We start from the raw sequence: 22,979 nt of genomic DNA, 5'->3' as shown, positions 1-22,979 counted from the left end.
GTCCCTTGGTACTCATGGCATCTTGGCTTCCTAACTGATTTCCCAGGTCTGGATTTTTAACCCACTAACAACTCTATATGTTCATGTCAGCCTTTGGATTCTGGTGCTCTTCAGATAATCTGACCTGGCTTCTAAGTTTATACTTTCCCTCCTTTTAACACAGATGCTTTCTCCTTGGTTCCAGGCACAGATGGGTACTCCTCCTACCCCTGGGATTTGCCTAATCACAGGCACTTGTCTATAATGCCTCAGGTGGGATACGACATAAGTAAACCATAGATATTATTCATAATTACTTACATAGCATAAGAATCATAAAAAACATCATTAAAAACATGGAGGTGTGTGGAAGGATTGATTAGAGCAGTCCTTGTTCAATGGGATGAGCTTCCCAATCAATCTGATGAAACTAACTCGTTAACTGAATTTGTATTAACTATGTCTGAGAGTAAGTATCATCTCCTTCAGCTATAGGAACTCTGGGTCTTCAAAAAATCCTGTTAATTTGAATTAAGTAGTGCCTAAGAATTGTGTATCTTATAGGCAACATGGAAGGTGACGACAACTGCTGGAGTCTCCCCAAGTTAATAATAACAATAATAGCATTTCTAAAGCCCTTTAAAGTTTGCAAAGCACTTCACAAATATTTTCCAATTTGATCCTCACAACAGTACTGGAAGGCAGGTGCTAGTATTATCCCTGTCTTACAGATGCAGAAATTGAGACTAACAGAGGATAAATGACTTGTCCAGGGTCACAAAGCCAATAAGTTGAGGCCCAATTTGAACTCAGGTCTTCCTGATTCTAGGTTCAAAATTTATCCAACTCTGTCACCTAAAGTGAAAGAGAGCTATTCCAAAATGTCTCCTTCATGGACCACTGTGCCTCAAAGCACTAAAATTTGATTTTCTGGAACAGCAACTATTTAACAGAAATGAGAGTATAAAGTGCAGTAGGGGAGAGGTGTGTTAATCAGTGGACAGGACTGCATTAGACATGATGAGAAGCCTAAGGGTTAGGAGAATGAATTCTCATCAGAGGAACCACCACTTCCTGTGCTCTGTAAAAGTGAGCTAATAGTTGGTTCCTCTCTCTAGACCCCTTTGGTGGGGGTTGAAGAAACAGGAGGTGGAGGTTTAGGATTTATCCCAAAATGGTGCCTTGCAAAAGAAGTACATGCTTGAGAGGAAAGATCCTGACAACAGACTCAATAGTTGGTAGTAATCAGGCAACATGGATTTTCTTTAGAAGCATATGGTAGAGGAAAACAGATGTGTGATCTCTTAGCATATCAGAAATTGAAGAACAATGTTTGTAGTGACCAAAGATGGAGATGGGGGCTTTTGGATTCCCTAGGCAGTATTATTCTAGAAGCAAGAACTTTAGCAGAGGAGGGAAATTTTTTGAATAGCACTAGCTTTGGTAATTACCTTGTGGGCAACCCCAAGTTCAAGAGTTAGATATTCAAGAGAGAAGAAAATTTTTTGATTCAGAATGTACCTCAAAAAAAGGGAAACATCAAGAGTTACAGCATGGCATCCAACATGGGTAGCAAACTCCATGTGCTACTTTGACAATACAGTCCCTCAAAGTTCGTTTATGGTGTGGTACAATACTTGGTGAGATTGTATATGTTGGACTTTGTGGGAATAAGGGCTTCACTGGAATGTCTCTGCAGCCTTTGACATTGCTGATCACCTTTCTCCTCCTTGATACTTTCTTCTCTCTCTAGATTTTCAGAACACCCCTCTCTCCCAGTTCTCCTCCTGCCCATCTGACCACTCCTCTCTTTTGCTGGATCCTCATCTAGATCACATTAACGTTCTCGGGTGTCTCTGCATTCTGTCCTGGGCCCTCTTCTCTTCTTCCTCTATACTTATTGACTTGGTGATCTCATCAACTCCTATGGATTTAAGACTACCTATCTTGCCCCTACCTATCTCCAGTCTTGCATCTCTAATTGCCTCTTTAAGACATCTCAAACTGTAGGTATAATAGTAGACATCTTAAACTCAATGTGTCCAAAACAGAACTCATGATGTTTCCCCCAACCTTCCCCTCCTCCTAACTTCTCTATTACAAGGGCAACATACCATCCTCCCAGGCCCTCAGGCTCACAACCTCCATGTCACCCCGGACTCCTCACTATCTCTCATCTCCCACATCCAATCTGTTACCGATGCCTGTCAATTTCACCTTTGTAATATCTCTCAAATATACCCTCTTCTCAACTCTGACACAGGTACCACCCTGGTACAGGCCCTTATTACCTCATGCTTAGACTACTACAGGTGCTTACTTTTGGGTCTGCCTGCCTCAAATCTCTCCCCACTTTAATCCATCCTATATTCAAAGTGATTTTCCTAAAGCTCAGGTCTGATCATGTTCCCTTGCCTCCACTCGATAAATTCCAGTGGCTCTGTATTGCCTTCAGGATCAAATACAAAACACTGCATTTTTATTCAAAGTCCTTCATAACCTAGCCCCCTTCTACCTTTCTAGTCTTCTTACACCTTACTCCTTGTCACAAACTGTCTGATCCAGGGACTCTGGCCTCCTGGCTATTCCACAAATTCCACACTCTTGGCTGTGGGAATTTTCTCTGGCTATCCCCTATGCTTTGAATGCTCTCCTTCCTCAACTCCACATACTGACTTCCCTGGCTTCCTATAAGTCCCAACATCTCCTTCAGAACTCTTCTTAATTCTAGCACCTTCCCTCTTAATTATTTCTTATTTATGCTGTATGTAGTTTCTTTGCATGTTATATCCCCCATTAGACTGTAAGCTTTATGAGGACAGGGACATCCTTTTGCCTGTTTTTTTTTTTTTATCCCCAGTGCTTAGCACAATGCCTGGTGCATAGAAGGAACTTAGGAAATATTGATTAATAGGTTGATGTCAGAGGGATGTCCCAATAAAAACCTCAAATTAAATTCCTCTCTTGGGGGAACTGATGGGTTGAGTACCATAAATGTTTTCTATATATCTATCTGTTCTTGGGCTCCTGTGCATCTTCTGCATTTTATGCTTTTTCTGTGGGATAAAATAAGACACTATGCTATACCCAATATCTTTATTGTACATTGGTTGTTTGTATGGGACCTAGAGGTCCCTTATATTCACATTCGGAGAAAACTAGAAATGAGCTACATACCCTGAGAAAGGCTCCAGTGATTTCAATAGCTCTCTTACGAAGACTTTACAGAAAGACATGGATAAGAATTTAAACAGGGTAAGAGGAAATGAATGGATGCACCTGTGGGAAATAGAACTATTCCAGTAAAATCACTGAACAAGTTATTTGTATACATGTTTATATATACACTCTAATCGCACTCCAAAGGTAAATTAGGCTCTAAGAAACCTTACCAGATGAGAGAGGCTATGTGGTCCAGTGGATGAAGACTTGGAGCAACAGAATCTATTTAATAAAAAACCAACTATGTGATTTTAGATAAATGACTGCTTCTTTGCCTCCACAGAAGTAGATAGTGCAGTGGACAGTACAGAATTTGCGGTCAGGAAGACCTGAGTTCAAATCCTGCATTAGGCACATAGTAGGTGTGTGACCCTGGGCAAGTCATTTAACCTCTGACTGCCTCAGTTTCCTCACCTGAGAAATAGGGGGGTAAATAGCACTTAACCTCCCAGGGTTGTTGTAAGAATCAAATGGGTTAACATATATAATGTATTTTGCAAACCCTAAAGTGCTACATATTATTAATTTATATATTCATATTATTACCCACCTGACAGAGTTAAGATAAAATATAATAGTTAAGATAAAACATAATAATACATGTAAAAGTATTTTGTTAAATATTATTACCAACTGAGAGCTCCAATAAGTTTGTCATTCAAGAAGGAACTTTTGATACTTCTAATTATTTGAAAGGATCTATACCAAATGATGTTATACAGCTCTTTGAGAAGATCTTGCTATTACTAGTCCAGGACAGTTAAACTAGAAATGAAATGGACAAGGAGTATTTTTTGCCCTATTATATCACTTACAAAAAACCCCTATTACTCTATGGTCTGATGCCAAACTAAAGGTGACTTTAATAAAAACTAATTGCAGTAATTCAATTTTAGCTACACAGTTTGACCTTAATGCTCTTTTTATTTATTCTTTGGGTCAATTAGAAATTAGATCTTCTCTAAAAATATATTTAATCATATAAGATGTTATTCAAACCAAGGAGAGTTGTAAATTCCACAGAAGAAGTAGATTTAGAACTCAGAGAAAAAGGAAACAAGGGTAAAAAGCCAAACTTGAATTAATATCAGTAAATTTTTCTTCAGGTTTCTTTCTACTTTTTTTTTTTTTTTGTGGAGGGGGGAAAGCAGGGCAATTGGGGTTAAGTGACTCATCTAAGGTCACACGGCTAGTAAGTGTTAAGTGTCTGAGGCCAGATTTGAACTCAGGTCCTCCTGATTCCAGGGCTGGTGCTCTAATCACTGTGTTACCTAGCCACCCCTACTTCAGTGTTTCTGCATTCAGAATATGTTTCATGTAAGACTAGTAAATCACTACTAAAGGATGTTTTTCCATTATAAGTAATCAAGTGGCAACCAACCGCTTAATGAATTCATTAGAACTTTCTGCTATTTCTTCTACTACATATCTGTGTACCAGTTTTGTTGTTCAGGTGATAGAAGGGAAATCTCCGGCATATGCTAAATACAAAACATTCCTTAGGAACCATTGTTTGCAGTAAACTAGAAATGAAATCAGGAACATTTTTGCACACAACAAAGGCCAATCATGAAGAAAGCCTAAGAATGTGTCTTATTAATTGTAAAAGCAACTGAATCAACTTGAATAAACATTTGATTACTTATCTACTTCCCTCCCATCAGTTTGTCCCTTGCTGATTTTTCCCTAGATTCTTACTTGAGTGATATATTTCTGGGCTGACTGGTCCAGGTTTATATTTATTCAATAATTAAATCAGCCTTTCTTTAGTTCCTGGTCTCATACTCAAAGCCATTTCATGTAATCAAAAATCTATCAGAGCCTGTTCTATGCAAGCGTAAGTTTTCAAGAATCCAGAATCCTCTCCTTTTGGTCATGGGTCACAGAGCATAGTCCCAAGAACAGAGTATGTCTGCTTTCTGATGACTAGCACACTTAAGTATAGAAAAGAGTATTATCAATAGGTTATTCCTGACACCTTACAAAATGAAGAAAAATATGACAGCCCACCCTGAGGGCAAAGTGTGCTTAGAGTCACATCTACAAATATTTAATTTGGCTGTTGGTACTCTCAGTGTGAGATTCTTGTCTAATGACCAATGACATAACATAGCACTGCAATCCTATCAAACTTGACATTCTCAATATAAATGAAAGCAATCAACTGATAAGTATTAAGTGCTTACTATTGTCAGGTACAGTACTAATTACAGAAGAAAAAAGGAGCTAAATGGAAGGTTGGTTCACAGATTCTATTTAGAGAGATAAATAAAGGACTTAGTGGAACCTTTTTTTTAATGTGTCCAAAGACAACAAGAAACAATTTCATTGGTCACTTGGTTATCTCATATTGTAATCCTTCTTAAGATAAACAATTGTATCAAAACAACTCTGATATACCACATCTCATTGGTCACATTGGCTAAGATGACAAAACAGGAAAAACACTAATGCATTGTTGGTGGAGTTGTGAATTGATCCAACCATTCTGGAGAGCAATTTGTAGCTATGCCCAAAGGGCTATAAAAATATGCATATCCTTTGACCCAGCAATACCACTTCTAGAGCTGTATCTCAAAGAGATCATACAAGTGGGAGGAGGACCCATATGCACAAAAATATTTATAGCAGCTTTTTGTGGTGGCAAAGAATTGGAAATAAAGGGGATACCCATCAACTGGGGAATGGCTAAACAAGTTGTGGTAATTGAATGTAATGGAATACTATTGTGCTATAAGAAATGAGGAGCAGACAGACTTCATAATAACCTGGAGAGACTTATATAAACCGATGCTGAGTGAGGACAGCAGTACACAATTACAGACACATCGTATCTGTGACAACTAAGTTTGATAGACTGAGGCTCCTCTCAGCAATGTAAGGTTATAAGACAACTCCAAAAGACTCATGATGGAAAGGGGATATCCACATCCAGAGAAAGAACTACAGAGTCTGAATGCAGACTGAAGCAAACGACTTGCTCTCTCTCTCTCTTTTGTGTTTTGTTTTGTTCCTTCTTTCTCATTATTCACTCCATTGGTTATAACTCCCCTTTACGACTTGAATAATGTTTAATGTGAAGGGATTTGTAGAACTTATATCCAAATGCAAGCTGCCATGGGGGGAAGAAGGGCGAGGGAGAGGAGGAGAAAATTTGGAACTCAAGGGAATGTGAAATTGAATGTTGGAAACTAAAAGGAAATAAATAAATAAATAAAAACGATAAGCAGTTGTATAAAGAACACTATGAAGATAATTTTAACAAGAAGATAATGACTAGAATCTACAGCAGAGGATGAAGAGGTAAAGAAATACTATGAAGAAATAAATAAGACCTTCCAAATTAAATTAACAAATACTTCGATACTTGATGATTTTAGGGGACATTTGGCAAAGGGGAGGAAAGCAAAACATAATAATAACCATCGCCATTTATATAGTGCTTTAAGGTTACAAAGAGCTTTACACATGTTATCTCATTTGATCCTCACAACAACCCTGTGAAGTAAGTGCTATTATTATCCCCATCTTACAAATGAGGAACTGAGGTAGCCAGAGATTAAGTTACTTGCCCATGGTCACAGAGCTGAGGTAGAATTTGAACTCAGTTCTCCCTAACTCCAAGTCCAACACTCATATATATATATATGTATATGTGTGTGTATATATATGTATGACATTCTCTATACCACCTAGGTGCCCCATACTGCAGGAAAATGAAACCAGAGTCCAATGACTTGTAAACTATATCACACAATTATAACAGGAATATTTTCTATAAGAAGAAAGTCAGGAAATGCTGGACAAGGAGGGCACAAAGTAACAAGCTCCTTCCCACCATGAAATAGTTTATATTTTAATGGATGGGCAACAAATGGTTATTAATATGAGTCATTTCTTCATGAATTCATTCATCAAACATTTATTAAGAACCTGCTATGTGCCAGGAATTATGCTATACTGCTAGGGCCACACGGACAAAGGTGAAACAATCCTTCTTCTTGAGAAGCCTACATTCTATGGTGGAAACAATACATGCAAAGAAAAGTAAACATAACATAAATACAACGTAAGGGAAATATTTTTTTGGAGCATTAGTTAGGGGAAATTAAAATGGGTTTCTTGTAGGAGGTGGCACTTGAACTGTGGCTGGAAGAAAGCAAGGAATCGTTTTTAAATAAGCTATTTACATACCATTCACCCACTGAGCTATTACAGCAAAAATCACAATCAACAAGAAGAATAAAAATGAGAAACTATGACACACAACTGAGGCAACTCGAATATGACCTATTTAAATAAGCTACCGATGCTGAAAAATTATAAATTGTTAATATAACAACAGACACAAGTGACCACCTCACCACTTTCTTTTTTTTTTTTTTCCAAATGCTTTACTAACTTCTGGTTTACATCATTCATTTCCACCAGATTTTGAGTTACAAATTTTTTTTTTTAAGCAATCGGGGTTAAGGTTACACGGCCAGTTATTTCTGGGTGTGGTGCTAAGTATCTGAGCCCGGATTTGATCCCCAGGTCATTCCTACACTGGAGCAAGTGCTCTTACTTGCTGAGCCACCTGGCTGCCCCTAAACAATTGGGGTTAAGTAACTTGCTCAAGGTTACACAGCCAGGTGTTTCTGGGTGGGTGCTAAGTGTCTGAGCCTGGATTTGATCCCCAGGTCATCCCGACACTGGAGCCGGTGCTCTTACTCGCCGTGCTACCTGGCCGCCCTGAGTTAGAATTTTTTCCCATTTTTCCCCTACCTACCACCCCAAAATAGTGGTCCCACAGGATATCCCCTCTTACAATATTCTCTCTCCCATACCCCCTTCGACTTTTCCAGTCGGACATGGTGGATCTCTCTGCCCCAGTGCCTGTATATTTTATTTCCCAATTACATGTAAAATAGTATTAATAACAGTATATATATTTTAAACCTTTGATTTTAAAACTTTGAATTCCAGATTCATTCCCTTCCTTCCTTGTCACCCACCCTTACTGGGAATATAAGCAAGTCAGTATAGGTTGTACATGTACAGCTATGCAAAACATTTCCACAGTGGATATATTGTAAAAGACTGACTATATTTCCCTCCCTCCTATCCCACCTCCCACTTGTTCTATTCTCTACTTTGATCCTGTCCCTTTTCAAAAGTGGGTGCTTCCAACTTCCCTCCCCCTCAGCCTGCCCTCCCTTCCATCATCCCCCCTCTCATCCCCTTCCCCCCATTCTCCTGTAGGGTGAGATACCCTATTTAGTGTGTATGTCATTCCCTCCCTCAGCCAAATTCAAGGTTTTGCCTTCCTGTTCTTCCCCTCCATTATAACCACTTTCCCTTGCCTCTTCTATATGAGATAGTTTACCTCATTCTGTCTCCCCATCTCCTCTCATTATATCCCTCTCTCACCTCTTAATATCACCTTTTAAGTATCATCCCTTCCTATTAAATTGGTCCTGTGCCCTCTATGTATACCTGTAAACATATATACACACATTCACATATATATTGATATGCCTATGTACCCTCCGATATAGAAATACACACACACACACATTTCTATTCCCTTCAACTATTTTCATTCTGACAAAAGTTTCATCAGTTACAATTATCATTTTTCCACATAGGAATGTAAATAGTTCAACTTTGATAAGTTCCTTATGATTTCTTTTCCCTGTTTAGCTTCTCATGCTTCTTGTATCTGAATGTCAAATTTTCTATTCAACTCTGGTTTTTTCAGCAAGAATATGTGAAAGTCCTCTGTTCCACTGAATGACCATATTTTCTCCTGAAACACGATACTCAGATTTGCTGGGTAGGTGATTCTTGGTTTTATTCCCAGCTCCTTTGACCTCCAGAATATTATATTCCAAGCCCTTCAATCCCTCAGTGTAGAAGCTGCCAGATCCTAGGTCATCTGTGTTTCCACAATATTTCAAATTGTTTTTTCCTGGCTGCTTGTAATATTCTCTCCTTGATCTGGGAATTTTGGAACCTGGCTATAATATTCCTAGGAGTTTTCTTTTTGGGATCTTTTTCAGGAGGTGATTGGTGGATTCTTTCAACCTCTCTTTTGCCCTCTGGTTCTAAAACATCAGGGCAGTTTTCCTTGAGAATTTCTTGGAGGATGATTTCTAGGTTCTTTCTTTGATCATGGCTTTCAGGTAGTTCAATAATTTTTAAATTATCTCTCCTGGATCTATTTTCCAGGTCAGTGGTTTTTCCAATAAGATATTTCACATTGCCTTCTATTCTTTCATTTGTTTGCATCTGTTTAACAGCATTTTGATTTCTCATGAAGTCACTAGCTTCTATTTGCTCCTGTCTAATTCTGAAGGAATGATTCTCCTCAGTGAGCTTTTGAGATTCTTTTTCCATCTGGCAAATACAGCTTTTTAAAGCTTTCTTCTCTTCATTGCCTTTTTGAGCCTCTTTTGCCATTTGAGTTAGTCTGTTTTTTAAGGTGTTATTTTCCTCAGTCAGTCTGTTGATTCTCATTTCATAATTTTTTTGCGTCAATTCTCATTTCTCTTCCCGATTTTTCCTCCACTTCTCTTATTTGCTTCTTTAGGTCCTCTATGGCCTGTAACCAGCTCATATTTTTCTTTGAAGCTTTTGGTGCAGGAGTTCTGACTTCACTGTCTTCCTCCTGTTCCATGCTTTGATCCTTGTTGTCGCCAAAATAGAAGTGTAAAGTTGGGTTGCTCTGTTTATTTTGCTTCCTTTGCCTGCTCAATCACTTGACTCCTGGGCTTTTTGTCACATTAGGACTCTGCCACCAGATAGGGGAGCTTCGTCCCAAATGCTGAGGTTTTCTCAGCTGCCGAAGGTATTAGTTGGGTGCCCTCTCTGAAGCCTCCACACACTCTGGCAAGCTGGTCACATACCGCAGGACCTCCACCATAGGTGGCAATCCAGATCCAAGCAGGTTAAAGCAAGAGTGATTATCTCTCAGACTGGTCATTTGGTCCCCCTACATTCTGCAGGCCAGGAGCTGAATCTGCCATGTGGGGGCAGCTGCAGGGCAATGGCACCTCAGCAGCTTCTCACCCCAGGGGTAAAGGCCAACGGCATTCCCAACTACTGGATCCCAAAGTCCACACAGCACTGACCTCTCACTTTGTCCTTGGCATCTACGTGTTGATAATTCTGAAAACCACCACAGCTGCTGGTGATCTGAAGTCCCTCCAGCCAGTGGCTGGTCAGATCCACCCTGGGGCTAAACCCTCCAGCTCCTGGGGGCTGGGCTGGGCTCCCAGAGCTCTGTGCTGGTGGATTCCTGATGGCCTGCCAGGCTGTCCTCAGCGGGAGGTTAGCTTCTCTGTGTCATTTTGTGGGTTCTGTCACCTCACCACTTTCTAAAGAAATTTAGTCTATAAAAGTTAATTGCCACAACAAAGATAGCATTGATGAGACAGTCCTCATCTAGCAAACACTTGGTCTCCCTGCCAAGCTGGGTGATGTATAGCCAGAGCAATACAGGTTTAGAATAATGGAAGAAGCATGGGCAGTGTTAATTACCTCATAAATAAAGCAAGAAGTAGTGGATGAAAAAACAAGTCCAAAGAAAGCTTGATGAGAAACTCCCCTATGCCAAAACATCTCTAAATCATTGAGAAATGAAGTGAGAAGGTAAACAATTTGCAGACAAAAATTGGTTTACATCTTAAAATATTCATAACACAAACATTTTTCACCATCAGTGACCATGGAAGCACCATATTTGGACTCTTAAGATAACAATTTCTCATGTGCTATATGAGGAAGGTGAAATGGCACTAAAGAAAAAGTCATTACATCTGAATGTACTTATCAACTTGAAGCATTGGCCTGGAAGACTGGAAGAACAGCAGAATTAGACAAAATATATATGGAAGAGGTCCATGCTGGTAACAGGATCATTTTGAAGATGTTAGGGGATCAATTCTCAAAATACTGTAGAGAAGAGACCAAAAATTTGGAGAAAAAAATCTTATATCTAATTGTTACCATACACACACACAAAGACAGAAAATGTAAATGACAGAGAGAATTCTGAACGAGAATGAGAGAGACAGAGAGAAGCAGCATACCAAATGAGGATTTCTTCAATACTTTGATTGATTTTGATATCATCAAGGAGAGGAACTTCCTACAACAATGGAAAACACAACCTATCCTGCCTTATCTAAATCCTCCCACATAGAAGGTCCATTCAGTGTTCTGGGGGCCTTCTCCTGGATCCTTTAACATTAAGTACCTGCTAATGGAACATGTGACCTTCCTTTCACTATGAGTAGCCCATCTTTTTTAGTCATAAAACTGTGACATCATCTTTTATGTCTTTTTCTTGAACAATTATTTTTTAATCATTACCTGTGCAGGCACACACATGTGCACACACGCACACGCGTGCGCACACACACACACAGCATGGTATAATGGAGGTCTGACCATGGTGTCAGGAAACCTGGATCAAGTCCTAATCCAGCAGGCTTGTGTGTGTGTGTGTGTGTGTATGTATGTATAAAATTATGGATAAAACACTTAACTTGAGAGTGCTCCTAGCAACTTTTTTTTTTGCTTTTTGGAGGGCAGTTGGGGTTAAGTGACTTGCCCAAGGTCACACGGCTAGTTTTTGTGTTAAGTGTCTTAAGGCCGGATTTGAACTCAGGTATTCCTGAGTCCAGGGCCAGTGCTCTATTTCCTGCACCATCAAGCTGCCCGTCCTGTCAACTTTTTAAGAGTTCTAACTCCTGGAAGTGCCTTGTTGAGTAGCATTAGTGATGCCTTGTTGAGTAATACTACAGAAGCAAGCCATTTCCCACACCAGTGGAATCTCAGATCCATAACAGAACCTCTCCCCCACCAAAAAGAAGTTATTAAATATATTATAATTGCTTGTTCATTAAATTCTAGCCTTTATAAAAGAAAGAAATGTGTTGATTTTCTTTGCCAAGATCAACCTTTAAAATATTAAATAAGGAAAAATTTTCTAAAATTCTCAAAAACTCTAATCACATTTTAAAAATTGCATTCCAAATGTAAAGCCAGTGACAGAGAAGTTAAAACAAAACAAACCTGCATTCTTATGTATCTGAATTTAGCCACCTTAATATAAAACTGAGGAAAATAAATGCAAAGATCAGAATAAAGGAGATCTCATTTTGGATCTCTTATACAATTTTGACTTTAAATCGTCAAATGAATGATGAAAATACAGATATTGATAGCTCTAAGTTATAACTATTTTAAAGACATGTTTAATATTATGAAAACTAGAGTAAAATTTGATTCATGTTTACAAGTAACATCATTTTTATAACTTTATTTTTTGAGGGAAATTAAGCAAATTCCAGAGTTTCTTCAGTGAAGATTTTTTTTTAGATCACATCTTTAAAAGATTCTTCATTTATTCCATAAATACATTACAAAGTCCCATTGGCCCTTACTATAAACTTATAAGTTCTGATACATTGTATTAAGATTTTACCTAATAGATGAAAATGAAGAACTATTACCACTTTTAGTTCTATTCAAAACTTTTTTTCACATCTATATCTGTGATTCAATTTTTGTAGAGAGTTTTTGGTGAGGAAATTTTTTAAAAAATTTATTTACTTTTAGTAAATTCAGCATTCACTTCCACAATCCCTTGAGTTCCAAATTTTTTCCTGCTCCCTCTCCTCCCCCCTCCCCCCTCTCCCCACCCCGTGGTGGCATGCAGTTCGATACAGGTTTTACAAATACCTTAGCATTTAACATTAGTCAAATTGTAAAGAAGAGTTATAAACAATGGAGTAAACAATGAGAAAGAAGGAACAAAACAAAACACAAAAGAGAGAGCAAGTAGTTTGCTTCAATCTGCATTCAGACTTTTTTTTTCAAATGCTTTATGAACTTCTTGTTTACATCATTCATTTTCGCCAGATTTTGAGTTACTAATTTTCTCCCTGTTTTTCCCCTACCCACCACCCCAAAACAGCAGTCCCACAGGATATCCCCTCCTCCAATCTGCTCTCTCCCATATCTTCTCCTATACCCCCTTCGACTTTTCCAGTGGATCTCTATGCCCCAGTGCCTGTATATCTTCTTTCCCAATTACATGTAAAATAGTATTAATAATAGTATATATATATATATATTTTTTTTTTTAATATTTTATTTTAAAACTTAGAATTCCAGATTCATTCCCTTCCTCCCTTGTCACCCACCCTTACTGGGAAGATAAGCAGTTCAGTATAGATTGTACACGTGTGGCTAATGCAAAACAATAACATAGTAGATATATTGTAAAAGACTGACTATATTTCTCTCCCTCCTATCCCACCTCCCACTTGTTCTATTCTCTACGTTGATCCTGTCCCTTTTCAAAAGTGGGTGCTTCCAACTTCCCTCCCCCCCAGGCTGCCTTCCCTTCCATCATCCCTCCTCTCATCCCCTTCCCCCTACTCTCCTGTAGGGTGAGATACCCTATTTAGTGTGTATTTCATTCCCTCCCCGGGCCAGATTCAATGGGAATAAGGTTGACCCATCCCTTTTGCCTTCCTATTCTTCCCCTCCATTGTAACCATTTTCCCTTGCCTCTTCTATATGAGATAGTTTACCCCATTCTGTCTCTCCCTATCTCCTCTCATATTCCCCTCTCACTTCTTAATTTCACCTTTTAAGTATCATCCCTTCCTGTTAAATTGGTCCTGTGCCCTCTTTCTGTGTATACCTATAAACATATATACACACATTCACATATGTATTCATATGGCCATATACTCTCATATATATATGTATATATATATATATTTCTATTTCCTTCAACTACTGAGAAAAGTTTCATAAGTTACAATTATTGTTTTTCCATATAGGAATGTTAATAGTTCAACTTTGATAAGTTCCCTATGATTTCTTTTCCCTGTTTACCTTCTCATGCTTCTCTTGCTTCTTGTATCTGAATGTCAAATTTTCTATTCAACTCTGGTTTTTTCAGCAAGAATGCTTGAAAGTCCTCTATTTCCCTGAATGACCATATTTTCCCCTGAAACATGATACTCACTTTTGCTGGATAGGTGACTCTTGGTTTTAATCCCAGCTCCTTTGACCTCTGGAATATCATATTCCAAGCCCTTCGATCCCTCAGTGTAGAAGCTGCCAGATCCTGGGTTATCCTGATTGTGTTTCCACAATATTCAAATTGTTTCTTCCTGGCTGCTTGTAATATTCTCTCCTTGATCTGGGAATTCCAGAACCTGGCTATAACATTCCTAGGAGTTTTCTTTTTGGGTTCTTACTTTGATCATGGCTTTCAGGTAGTCCAATAATTTTTAAATTATCTCTCCTGGATCTATTTTCCTGGTCAGTGGCTTTTCCCATGATATATTTCACATTGCCTTCTATTCTTTCATTTGTTTGAAGCTGTTTAATAGCATCTTGATTTCTCATAAAGTCATTAGCTTCCATTTGCTCCAATCTAATTCTGAAGGAATGATTCTCCTCAGTGAGTTTTTGAGATTCTTTTTCCATCTGGCAAATTTGGCTTTTTAAGGCATTCTTCTCCTCATTGCCTTTTTGAGCCTCTTTTGCCATTTCAGTTAGTCTATTTTTTAAGGTATTATTTTCCTCAGTCAGTCTGTTGACTCTCATTTCATAATTTTCTTGCATTGTTCTCATTTCTCTTCCCAGTTTTTCCTCCACTTCTCTTATCTGCTTAAGGTCCTCTAGTAAGGTCCTCATGTTTTCCTTTGAAGCTTTTGGTGCAGGAGTTCTGACTTCACTGTCTTCTTCCTGTTACATGCTTTGCTTCTTTCTGTCCCCAAAATAGGCGTCTAACTTTGGAATCTTCTGTCTTTTTTGTTTCCTTTGCCTGGTCATGTCACCCCTCAGTCACGTGACCCCTGGGCTTTTTGCCACAGTAGGACTCTGCCACCAGACAGGGGAGCTTTCGTCCTGAACACTGGAGTTTTCCCAGCTGCCAGAGGTATTAGATGGGTGCCCTCTCTGAGGTCTCCACATGCTCTGGCAAGCTGGACATGCACCCCAGGACTCCCACCCTAGACTGTAATCCAAATCCAAGCAGGTTAAAGCAAGAGCGATTACCCCTCAGACTGGTGCTTGGTCCCTCTACATTTTGCAGGCCAGCAGCTGAAGCTGCCCAGTGGTGCTGGCTGACTGTGCCAGTGTCTCAGAGGCTTATCACACCGGGGGCAAAAGCCACGCCCTCCCACTTACTGGGTCCCAAAGTCCAAACTGCACTGACCTCTCTTTTTGTCCTTCACATCTATGTGTTGAATAATCTAGAAATGGCCACAGCTGCTGCTGATCTGGAGTCCCTCAGGCTGGTGGCTGGTCAGGCCCGCCCTGGGGCTAAAGCCTTGGTGGGGCTGGGCTCAGTTTCCAGAGCGCTGTGCTGGCCGATTCCTGCCAGCCTGCCGGGCTGTCCTCAGCGGGAGGTTAGCTTCTCTGTGTCATTTTGTGGGTTCTGCAGCTCCAAAGTTTTTTTAGGGTCCCCTTTTTACATGGATTGGCAAAGGTGGAAGCTGGAGCAGCGGGGAAGTCCTGCTTCACTCTGCCATCTTGACTCTGCCCCTCTGTAGTTCTATTCTCTGGATGTGGATATCCCTTTTCCATCATGAGTCTTATAACCTTGCATTGCTGAGAGGAGCCCAGTCTATCAAGGTTAGTCATCACAGATACGCTGTGTCTGTAATTATGTACAAAGTTCTCCTGGTTCTGCTCTCCTCACTCAGCATTAGTTTGAGGAAACTTCTTTAAACAAAGTGCAGATATGCAAACTTAAAAGTTGTTAGAAAGCTACAAAACTAATAGAGAGAGAGCTATAGAGCTTCAGTGACTTGCATAAAGTCCTACAGCCAATATGTGCCAACTTTAGTCTAGTCCTAAATCTAGGCTAACTCTCTAAACATATCCCCTGCATGGTATGCAAAATATTTTCTTGATTAAGAAAGCCAAGTACTTATTACATAGATTCTAAAAAGATTAGCTAGCATGATATAGTTTTTTGGGAAGAGCTGATTAAAAAAAACTATTTAAAAGACACGAACTCATGAAACCTATGAAACTAACAATAAATAATCTGCTTTTTAAAAAAATTAGAGATACTTTGTCTTCTCATCACTTTGTTCTTATTTGCATCTTATGAACATAATGGAGAGGAGGAGGGTGTGCTATTTTCTGTAGCAAATTTTAAAATCTGGTTAGGTTTCCCACAGCAATATTCAACAATAGAGCACATTGTTGCATGCACATAACTGACTGAAAGATGTAAAGAAAACAAGATCACACTGTAATTATGTATTAAATTTTTAAAAAAGCTTTAGATTTAGTAGAGCAAAATGCCATCTCAAAAATTTACTTCTAACAAAATATTTCTTCACCCAGACATTAATATCATTCAAAATTCCTTGAAAGATATAAAAAAAACCCTTGTTCATTAACTCTTTGATCATAAGCACCAGGTGAGGTATAAAACAGAAACACATGTTCATCAAAAAGCATTAACTACTGTGATTCTCTTATTTGCAGATGACAAATGGCTGATCTCATCAAGTCCTGGAAATCGGCAGAACCTCAAGGAAAGGTAACCATAGCCACTCAAAAGAGTTTAATATAATTATCCATAAAGGAAATAAAATCAAGCAGATAAGGAATGTCTATCGCCTAGATGGATGCAGTTGTATAGGACGACCTATAGAGCTGGTCCATCAGTATTATATCTGGGACAAACAGTACAAATGCCAATGAACTGAGCCCAGAATTAACCTGGCAGAGAACAGGCTAGATTGCCTTCAGGAGAAACTGCAAAGCTCTTTTATTAACTCCAAACTTCTCCCATAACTAAAGGGCTATCTTTTTTTTTTTTTTTTGCCTTTTGTAAGGCATTTGGTGTTAAGTGACTTGCCCAAGGTCGCACAGCTAGTTTTGTGTGTGTGTGTGTGTGTGTGTGTGTGTGTGTGTGTGTGTGAAGTGTCTGAGGCCAGATTTGAACTCAGGTCCTCCTGACTCCAGGGCCAGTGCTCTATTCACTGTGCCACCTAGTCACCCTGAGGGCTATCTTTTTAGCAGCAATATTCTAAGCAGCGTTCATTGATTGGTTGTGGGACATGAAACACAATGATTTCTAAAGAACGGAAATTGAGTACTACATAGAGGGGAGAGGAAAGGTACATAGTGGTGAGAGCAGGTAGAAATATATTAAAAATAAAGAAATTTGATTAAGAACAGCATATTAAAGGATGTCATCAGGAAATCATACATTTGTAAGACTGAGAAAGACAACGGGTGGGTGATACTGGGTGCAATGACAGGAAGACAATTTGAATGATCCACTGTTTACCTTTCAGTGTCAGGAGAAAACTAGTATGGTCTTCAGCATGTTGGGTGTATCTCCTGGGATGGATTTATGGGAGGATGTGGGCAAGAACTGGAGAAGAAAATGGCAAACCACTTCAGTATCTTTGCCAAGAAAACCCTAAATGGGGTCATGAAGAGTCAGACACAACTGAAAAAAGACTGAACAATAAGTGGGCAAGAATATACACATTGGGGGCAGCTAGGTGGCGCAGTGAATAGAGCACTGGCCCTGGAGTCAGGAGGACCTGAGTTCAAATCTGGCCTCTTGACACTTAACACTTACTAGCCATGTGACCTTGGGTAAGTCACTTAACCCCAATTGCCCTACCTTCCCCCCGAAAAAAAACGGAATATACACATTGAGCAGACATTGTTGGGTTGTAATCTGCATCCCAATCTAATTAGATCAAATATCCACTTGAGTACACCATTTTACACCATAGTCCACTTAAATATTAATTGTGTTGACTTATTTTAAAAGTACTGAGATAAAGGGGGGGAAAAGTAGAATTCGTGAATGAAACAAAGCCTATCACCACAGAAACTGCAGTCTTTGGGTCATAATTACAAAGCTGCCAAAACCCAAATTCATTTTTAGCCAACTCTGCATTTAAGCAGCTTGTTCACTTTCAGTACCTGACCCACTTTTCAAAACTTTCTTTTCAATTTCACAATCCGAGAATAAATAAATGACATTTAAAGAATCCCTCTAACAAAATCTACAGAATTCTTCTCAAAAATAAATGAGTAAGAATTGTTTTTTTCAGGGGATGACGTATAAAATCATATAATTACATAGCAAGGGATTTTAGTATCATAATTTTACATCTAGGAAGGACATTAGAGATCTTCTAATCTAACCTGGTCATTTTATAGCTGAGGAAACTGGGACCCAATGACTTTCCCAAAGTCAAACAGACAAGTGGCACAGTTTGGACATAAGGGTAGAGTTTTCCAGCACTGGTCCTCTGATTTCAAATATAGTGCTTTCAAGGTTTTAGTTGCCAAATGAATTCTGGTTTCTAGGTTATTCTAATACTTTCCAACATCTAGGAGTAATCCTGGCACAGGAAAAACAAGGGCAGGATCTTGGATCTGGAATAGTGAGAATTTCTAATGTAGCTCCTGTTGATAATTATATCCTGTTGATGAGATAATTCTCCTGGATATATCAGGCTTCTGGTGGGGCTACAGGAGCACAAAAAGGCCAAAGCAAAGAAAAAACATCTCAGATTTCTTAGTTCAGGTTGGGGCTCCCACACCTACAATGGAGGCTTCTGGTAAGAAGCTACTTCTGGGTAAGAAGGCCAAAGCCTGCGACTTCCTCATAGGCCTAACCATCGAAACAAAGTTAAACCAATAGTACTGTTGACCACTAGGGGGCCCCAGTTCCACATATGCTAACTGCAGGGACAAAAAAGGCACTCAGGACCCTTGATTCCTTGACTCAAACTTGTTTTTTATTTCCAATAATATAGAAACATAACACCACAATGTTATTACTAAAAGGGATCTTATAAGGACTAATTACTAAGAATTAATAGTTCAAAATAACTTCCAACAAATTTAGAAAAAAATCTAATTATTGTAAAGTTGCACTAGATATTAGCAAAAGACTTATTAGAATTAGCATTTCCAGTTAGGATTCAAATTTACAGTAATTTTAAAACATATTCATTCTATGCATTTAAGAAAAAAATGAATCCTGGTTACTGTGTATTAGTGAAAACAGAGAATATCCTTGAATATTATGGAGTAAATACTTACCTGTTTATAGATTGTATAGGTTCCTATTAGAATGCAAGCCCCTTCAGGGAAGGGGCTTCTTAATTTTGTTTCTGTGGCCTAGATTTACCATTATGTCAAATATTATCAAACTTCCCATACTAAAAGCATAAAACAAGTGAAATTAAAACTTGATAAACCACAAATGAAAATTTTGCTGATGGTACTTTCTTATGTCACTAAACTCAGACATTACAGTTTTCTATTATATTTAACAGAATTTTAAATTATAGATGGGACATTTAAGCTGATGAAAGCAGGAAAATCAAATATTAAATTTACTGAGAAAATTTGAAATAAATAATTTAGTCAGTATAGCATAAGAATTCAAATTAGCATTTTTTTTTAAAGCAATTGGGGTTAAGTAACTTGCTCAAGGTTACACGGCCACTTATTTCTGGGTGTGGTGCTAAGTATCTGAGCCCAGATTCGATCCCAGGTCATCCCGACTCTGGGGCCGGTGCTCTTACTCACTGCGCTACCTGGCCGCCCCAAAATAGCATTTTTAAACTACAGTCCTGAAAAAGTGTAGTTTTGATTCATGCATTAGGCTGGTTCTCTTTCAAAGAAATTTTTTTAAAAACCCAAACTATTAGGCAAGTAGTAGATTAGATTCTGTAGGAATACACAATATAACTTTATATAAACACTACAATATAAGGTTACAGATTGGTTAAGTATTAATCTAGCAGCGATACTTGTTGATATAGGTCAGAAGGCCTTCTTTAATAAAAATTACCTATACGAAGGGGAGGAGTATAGAGAGGGAACCCCATGCCTTGTAAGCATCTTCCAAAGTCCCATCCTATACTAGAAATGCTTTTTCCCATTCAGTACTGACTACTTCTACAAAGGTACCCTGGTAGATTTCCTGGCTGTAAGATTAGTGGAAGTTCCTAAAACAAGCTTACTATGGCTTATTCTGAGTCTATTCTCCTTGGTCTACTTAAAAAGATAGAGAAATAGAGACTACCCCATAGGTCACCATTTTATAGAACTGTCCTATAGGATACTATGTAACTCTACTTGCAGTGCAGTAGGAACAAACCTAATCTGAAGTTCAGAGAGCAGCACTCCAGGCTCTTGGGGTACTTGCTGGAAGGAGATAGGTCAGGAATAGTTAATGAATTTTCAAGGTATATAAATGGTACTATAGAACAAATCTAGCTCTTTCCAGAATAGGAAGTTTCCATGTTCCAAGAGAAGGGTACTAAGGGAAAGAGGCACAGTTGGATTAATATGAAGTGAGCCTTCATCAACCCCTTTTTTCCTTTTTGGCTATTCCCATTTCTTTTCTGTTACTTGGCAGTTTCTTCCTTCAGTTTTTTTTTTTTCAAACTAATCAAATACTTTATTCTATTTATATTTAACAATGGGGTCATTAATGCAGGTCCTGTATGAGTAAAGTCAAAATTGCTTGTAACTTTCTTTGCCCAAAAAAAGTGGCGGGGGTGGGGGAGAGAGGGGCAAATTTAGGTTTAACTTCAGAGGGAAAGAACTACCATTAGAGTTATCCCCCAAAAGCAGAAATGGTTTAAAGAACACAAACCATCTAGAGGTTTACTTAAAGAGATAGTGGGTCTCTCATCCTTGGAGAGCTTGACACGGGCTGAAAAACAACTTGCTGAGTATGCTATAAAGTAGGGATTCCTTTCAGATATAGCTGGCTGCAGAGGTCCCTCTGCTAGCTCTCAAATTCTGTGATTCTGGTTTATGACCTGCCATCAATGGAGGTATTATCCACATCAGTGAAATTGGGCATCCTTGAAGTAGTGGAATATAAGATTACTCATTCATTCAATTATTCAACTGCAAGTAATTAAATTCCTCCTGTTGGAGGACTGTAAGACCAAAGCTCCAGAACTGGAAGGCCAACTAGTCTACTCCTCATTTTACATATAAGGAAATTAAGGCCCAAGGAGGTTAAATAACTTGCCCTCAAATCACAAATAGTAATGGTTGGAGGCAGGATTTGAACTGAGGTTGGCAAGTGGTCATCTAGCCTTTGGTCCAAGACTTTCAATGAAGAAGAACCCATTAACTCCCAAAGCAACTATTCTGCTTTTGCAGAGCTCTCATTGTTGGGAAAATTTATCCTTATCACAATCCTAAATTTTCCTCTTTGCTTATACCTACAGCTTCTTAGAGCCACAGGTGACAGTTGGGTGATAGATGGACACCAAAGGTGGATATGCAGCCCTGAAAAGTCCTAAGTCCTCCCTGCATGTTCCCCAAACCCCAAGAAGTTGCAGTATACATAGCCGCCACACCTCAGTAAACCATCTTGGCAGAGGAACTAAACCAGTTTGAGTAACCAACAGACCTCAAACCCATCTGTGAGTTAGGGGAATGTTTACCCCAAGTATGTGGAGACTTCACTTGGCAGAATAGGCAGATGAGAACAATTTGTTTCAAATGCTAAGAACGTGGCTGAAGCAGGACCTGTGAAGTGCTTAGATCTTAATCAGACATTGAAGATGTCAAGGTCACCCACTGCATCCCAGGCCATCACCAGTCATCTTGACTTTTGTCTTGCCACTGGACATTGATGACTTTGGAAGAAATAATGAGACTGATGACTGTGCAATTCTGCCTCACTTAAATACAATTCACTCAAAAGTCAAGATATCACCCTGGTATCATTGGTCCTCTTTGAAAAATATAGGAAAGGGGCAGCTAGGTGGCGCAGTGAGTAAGAGCGTCAGCTCCAGAGTCGGGTGGACCTGGGATCGGTTCTGGCCTCAGATACTTAACACCCACACAAAAAAACTGGCCGTGTAACCTTGGTCAAGTTACTTAACCCCAACTGCTTTAAAAAAAAATATAGGAAAAACAACAATATTACTCCTGGTTCTACCCTCCACAGCCAAGCATAATACATCTAATCCTTCTTCTACAAAAAGCCCTTAAAATATGTGAAAACAACAATGGTGTCCTTTTATTAGTCTTCTAAACATCCTTAGTTTCTTCAGCTTTCTTCTAAACATCTTCAGGTATGATCTCATCCTAGTAACCTTCTTTGGATGTTCTCCAGCTTATCAATGTCCTTCCTAAAATGTGGTGCCAATAACTGAACGGGATACTCTGGCTAATTAAAATATAGTCTTTGGTTTCAAATAAAGTTAGCATCCAACACTGGATGTTTTTAAATGTTTTAAATGTTCAGCTCTGTGTTAACAAATAATCATTCTGTTAATCATTAAAATGTAGCAAATAGATGGAGATTATTATTCATAAGTTTTTGTTTATATAACACTTTAAAAACACATATATTTTAAACTCAAAGACTCCAGCTTCTGGGATCAGAAATCATTATTTGATGAAAACTGGAAGCTAGTATGGCAGAAATTGGGCATAGACCAATATCTTACACTGTATACCAAAATAAAGTCCAAATGGGTACACAATTTAGATATAAAGGCTGATACTATAAGCAAACTGGGAGAGCAAGGAATAGTTTACCTGTCAGACTTACTGAGAACAGAAGAAATTATAACCAAACAAGAGATAGAGAACATTATGAAATGCAAAATGGATAATTTTGATTACATTAAATTGAAAAGTTTTTGTACAAAGCCAATACAACCAAGATTAGGAGGTGTAATGCGAATGTAAATTTTAAAGATCTTCCCTGCCCCTAGGCTAAA

At 38.7% G+C, this 22,979-nt stretch overlaps 1 protein-coding gene across 1 annotated transcript in view; it reads right to left on the bottom strand.

The window, feature by feature from the left end:
- SGPP1 (sphingosine-1-phosphate phosphatase 1) overlaps positions 1 to 22,979 on the bottom strand; it is a 61,491-nt gene that overhangs the window by 17,333 nt on the left and 21,179 nt on the right. The gene's annotated exons all lie outside the window — the stretch shown is intronic.

This window comes from Petaurus breviceps, unplaced genomic scaffold (assembly GCF_028583685.1).
Source record: "Petaurus breviceps papuanus isolate PSGF00001 unplaced genomic scaffold, PetGlider_PUasm1.0 189, whole genome shotgun sequence".
NCBI classification, from domain to species: Eukaryota; Metazoa; Chordata; class Mammalia; order Diprotodontia; family Petauridae; genus Petaurus; species Petaurus breviceps.
This window is presented reverse-complemented; position numbering and strand designations above follow the sequence as displayed.